Consider the following 5164-nt stretch of genomic DNA (forward strand, 5'->3'; position numbering starts at 1 on the left):
GCTGCTCCAGGTGACAAGGGGCTCCGCAGCTCCTGACGCGCACCCTGACTGCGGGGCGGTCACGCTGGCCACGCTGCCAGCAGGACAGGCAGCCACGCGGGCAGAGACCTGGGCCCCGACTACGGGCAGGTCCCATTGCCCACGCTAGCACCAAGTGGCTTGGCTCTGCCCGAGCAAGCAAGGGGCAAGCCGGAGCTCTCCCCCTCCTCAAATCTGGGGCTCAGGGAGGACCCTCCGTCGCTGCACTGAGCTCTTCTTTCAGGCCTGGGAAGCTGAAGCTAGTACGCTGCAGCGCTTTGTACAGAGGCCTAAAGGACAAGCACACTCGCTCGCTCACGTGCTCCAACAAGGACAGAGGACAAGAAGAAAGACACAAAGACAGGAGACAAGGACAAACATGACTTTCCAGGAGGGAAAGAGAGCCCAGGGCAGCCAATGTCAGGGGACCAAGCCGTACCCAGGAGCGGGAGGAGAGGCTCCGACCTGCCCCCAACGCTGCAGGCAGGCCACAGCCCTCAACGTGCCAAGGGGCTTCTCGTGGTGCCAAAGGGCAAACGCTGTGACACACCCCGACGACAGGGGGTCACGCTGGCCACGCTGCCAGCGGGCGGAAAGCCGCGGGGGGCAAGGGCCCTCCCCTGCTTACAGGGCGGGCATGGGTTCCAGCGAGCTCCCTTTCCCCCTCAGGTGCGGAGGAAGCGACTACTCCCACCCTCCTTACAGGGTCGTCACTCTCTCCAGGCAGCCAAAGGAGCAACGTGGCAAAAGCCAAACTACAGCAAAGACCCGAGCCCTGCTTACAGGGGGGTCGCCCAGCGCAAAGCGAGCAAGGCCACCAAAGGTGCCAGCCTTGCTCTCACAGGACCGCAGCCCTGCTTCCAGGGCCCGCCCTTTGCCCAGAGTGCCTTTCTCTTTCCTCCTTTTCCTCCTCTTCTCTCTTCCTCCTCACTCTTGACTCGCAGGTCCTCACCACTCCTCCTCTTTCTTCTCTGCGACCTGGGGGAAAGCAAACCAGACACACTTAGCCCCGAGAAGGGCCAGCGCTGCCTGCCTGAAGGACAGAGGCACAGCGGGCAGCTCTCCACACCTCCACCCAACACTCCCCTTCCTTACCCACGCACCCAACCCTACCCCTACCCCCCCACCTCCCCCCCACCCCAGCACAAACACCACCAACGAGCTCCTCTCGCCAAAGTGACCAGCACTTTGCCACTCGCCACACTGCAGGCAGGCGGCCGCTCCTCCCACGCGCCCAGCAGGCCCCTCACTTGCCCAAGACCCTGCCCCCAGGCCCCCAACACCCCCCGGGGGAAAACCCCTGCCTAAACTCACCAGCAGCCGCTGCCGACGCGCCTGCCTCCCCGTGACCAGGCGTCCCGCAGTCTTGATTGAAGCTGCAGCTGGGGTCAGAGGCAGGCACGCTGGGCAAAGGTAGCTGGGCATGCAGAGCAGCGCCCCAAGAGCCTTCTCCCCTGCTTACAGGGGGCTGGGGCCGCTGCCCAAACTGCAGAAGGCCCGGGGCCCCAGGGCACTAGCCACTCCCTGAGTTACAGGGCAGCCCGGGGCCCCACGCACAAGGAGGCTCCTTTTCTCCCATGCAGGGGCACGCTGACCTGGGCCCCGCTAACGGGCTGGTCGCCCCAAACAAGCTGCCAGCTGAGCACAACAGCTCCAGACCTGGGCCCCGATTGCAGGCAGGTCCACGACACCCAGGCAGACAGGGAGCTCAGCCTTCCCCCACAGCCACAGGAATGACTCTCAGCAGCCAGGCAGCGGAGCACGCTGGCCACAGGCCGGCACCCCAGCCCTGACTACAGGCAGGGTCCAGCCAGCCCGGCCCCACGCCTCTGAAAGGCGGCGGCCCCAGACACCCACCTCCTTGCAGGGGGTCGCTCCGAGCACCTGCCGCAGAGCGCAGTGCAGGGGACGCGCACAACCCTGCTTACAGGGCCGTCCCCACAACGCTCCGCGCCACCCACCAGCCCCACAAAGCTGGGGGCTCTGACCTACGCCCGAGCTACGGGCTGGCCATCCTGGCTGCAGCACAACAGCGTGTCTTCCGGAGCCCGGGGGGACCTCAAGCCCAGCTGCGGGCAGCTCCCCCCCCCCACACACACACAAAAAGCAGCACCGGAGCCCAGACGGCACCCTCCGGCACTGCACTTCCTCCGCCTGCCCCCTTACAGGGCCTCGGAGGGGTCATTCCTGGTGGCTGGCTAAAGCAGCAGGCCGCAGGAGGGCACGATCCCTCCACCTGCCTTACAGGCGGGCCAAGCTGCTCCGGGTGACAAGGGGCTCCGCAGCTCCTGACGCGCACCCTGACTGCGGGGCGGTCACGCTGGCCACGCTGCCAGCAGGACAGGCAGCCACGCGGGCAGAGACCTGGGCCCCGACTACGGGCAGGTCCCATTGCCCACGCTAGCACCAAGTGGCTTGGCTCTGCCCGAGCAAGCAAGGGGCAAGCCGGAGCTCTCCCCCTCCTCAAATCTGGGGCTCAGGGAGGACCCTCCGTCGCTGCACTGAGCTCTTCTTTCAGGCCTGGGAAGCTGAAGCTAGTACGCTGCAGCGCTTTGTACAGAGGCCTAAAGGACAAGCACACTCGCTCGCTCACGCGCTCCAACAAGGACAGAGGACAAGAAGAAAGACACAAAGACAGGAGACAAGGACAAACATGACTTTCCAGGAGGGAAAGAGAGCCCAGGGCAGCCAATGTCAGGGGACCAAGCCGTACCCAGGAGCGGGAGGAGAGGCTCCGACCTGCCCCCAACGCTGCAGGCAGGCCACAGCCCTCAACGTGCCAAGGGGCTTCTCGTGGTGCCAAAGGGCAAACGCTGTGACACACCCCGACGACAGGGGGTCACGCTGGCCACGCTGCCAGCGGGCGGAAAGCCGCGGGGGGCAAGGGCCCTCCCCTGCTTACAGGGCGGGCATGGGTTCCAGCGAGCTCCCTTTCCCCCTCAGGTGCGGAGGAAGTGACTCCCACCCTCCTTACAGGGTCGTCACTCTCTCCAGGCAGCCAAAGGAGCAACGTGGCAAAAGCCAAACTACAGCAAAGACCCGAGCCCTGCTTACAGGGGGGTCGCCCAGCGCAAAGCGAGCAAGGCCACCAAAGGTGCCAGCCATGCTCTCACGGGACCGCAGCCCTGCTTCCAGGGCCCGCCCTTTGCCCAGAGTGCCTTTCTCTTTCCCCCTCTTCCTCCTCACTCTTGACTCGCAGGTCCTCACCACTCCTCCTCTTTCTTCTCTGCGACCTGGGGGAAAGCAAACCAGACACACTTAGCCCCGAGAAGGGCCAGCACTGCCTGCCTGAAGGACAGAGGCACAGCGGGCAGCTCTCCACACCTCCACCCAACACTCCCCTTCCTTACCCACGCACCCAACCCTACCCCCCCCCACCCCAAACATCACCAATGAGCCTCTCTCGCCAAAGTGACCAGCACTTTGCCACTTGCCACGCTGCAGGCAGGCGGCTTCTCCAGAATGCCCAGGACGCCCAGCGCAAAGCGAGCAAGGCCACCAAAGGTGCCAGCCTTGCTCTCACAGGACCGCAGCCCTGCTTCCAGGGCCCGCCCTTTGCCCAGAGTACCTTTCTCTTTCCTCCTTTTCCTCCTCTTCTCTCTTCCTCCTCACTCTTGACTCGCAGGTCCTCACCACTCCTCCTCTTTCTTCTCTGCGACCTGGGGGAAAGCAAACCAGACACACTTAGCCCCGGGAAGGGCCAGCGCTGCCTGCCTGAAGGACAGAGGCACAGCGGGCAGCTCTCCACACCTCCACCCAACACTCCCCTTCCCTTACCCGCACACCTAACCCTACCCCTACACCCCCCCCGCCCCCCCCCCCGCAAAAATCACCACCAACGAGCTCCTCTCGCCAAAGTGACCAGCACTTTGCCACTCGCCACACTGCAGGCAGGCGGCCGCTCCTCCCACATGCCCAGCAGGCCCCCCACTTGCCCAAGACCCTGCCCCCAGGCCCCCAACACCCCCCGGGGGAAAACCCCTGCCTAAACTCACCAGCAGCCGCTGCCGACGCGCCTGCCTCCCCGTGACCAGGCGTCCCGCAGTCTTGATTGAAGCTGCAGCTGGGGTCAGAGGCAGGCACGCTGGGCAAAGGTAGCTGGGCATGCAGAGCAGCGCCCCAAGAGCCTTCTCCCCTGCTTACAGGGGGCTGGGGCCGCTGCCCAAACTGCAGAAGGCCCGGGGCCCCAGGGCACTAGCCACTCCCTGAGTTACAGGGCAGCCCAGGGCCCCGCGCACAAGGAGGCTCCTTTTCTCCCATGCAGGGGCACGCTGACCTGGGCCCCACTAACGGGCTGGTCACCCCAAACAAGCTGCCAGCTGAGCACAACAGCTCCAGACCTGGGCCCCGATTGCAGGCAGGTCCACGACACCCAGGCAGACAGGGAGCTCAGCCTTCCCCCACAGCCACAGGAATGACTCTCAGCAGCCAGGCAGCGGAGCACGCTGGCCACAGGCCGGCACCCCAGCCCTGACTACAGGCAGGGTCCAGCCAGCCCGGCCCCACGCCTCTGAAAGGCGGCGGCCCCAGACACCCACCTCCTTGCAGGGGGTCGCTCCGAGCACCTGCCGCAGAGCGCAGTGCAGGGGACGCGCACAACCCTGCTTACAGGGCCGTCCCCACAACGCTCCGCGCCACCCACCAGCCCCACAAAGCTGGGGGCTCTGACCTACGCCCGAGCTACGGGCTGGCCGTCCTGGCTGCAGCACAACAGCGTGTCTTCCGGAGCCCGGGGGGACCTCAAGCCCAGCTGCGGGCAGCTCCCCCCCCCCACACACACACAAAAAGCAGCACCGGAGCCCAGACGGCACCCTCCGGCACTGCACTTCCTCCACCTGCCCCCTTACAGGGCCTCGGAGGGGTCATTCCTGGTGGCTGGCTAAAGCAGCAGGCCACAGGAGGGCACGATCCCTCCACCTGCCTTACAGGCGGGCCAAGCTGCTCCAGGTGACAAGGGGCTCCGCAGCTCCTGACGCGCACCCTGACTGCGGGGCGGTCACGCTGGCCACGCTGCCAGCAGGACAGGCAGCCACGCGGGCAGAGACCTGGGCCCCGACTACGGGCAGGTCCCATTGCCCACGCTAGCACCAAGTGGCTTGGCTCTGCCCGAGCAAGCAAGGGGCAAGCCGGAGCTCTCCCCCTCCTC

The 5164-nt window shown here is 65.8% G+C and overlaps 1 long non-coding RNA gene across 1 annotated transcript; it reads right to left on the bottom strand.

Annotated features, from left to right (window-relative positions):
* Positions 1 to 2168: 2168 nt before the first annotated feature.
* On the bottom strand, positions 2169 to 4703 carry LOC138061909 (uncharacterized). Its single transcript, XR_011135916.1, has 3 exons — positions 4014 to 4703; positions 3587 to 3677; positions 2169 to 3251 (listed from the first exon to the last, which is right to left on the bottom strand). It is a non-coding gene; the product is annotated as an uncharacterized lncRNA (long non-coding RNA).
* Positions 4704 to 5164: the final 461 nt, after the last annotated feature.

This window comes from Struthio camelus, chromosome 22 (assembly GCF_040807025.1).
Source record: "Struthio camelus isolate bStrCam1 chromosome 22, bStrCam1.hap1, whole genome shotgun sequence".
NCBI lineage: Eukaryota > Metazoa > Chordata > Aves > Struthioniformes > Struthionidae > Struthio > Struthio camelus.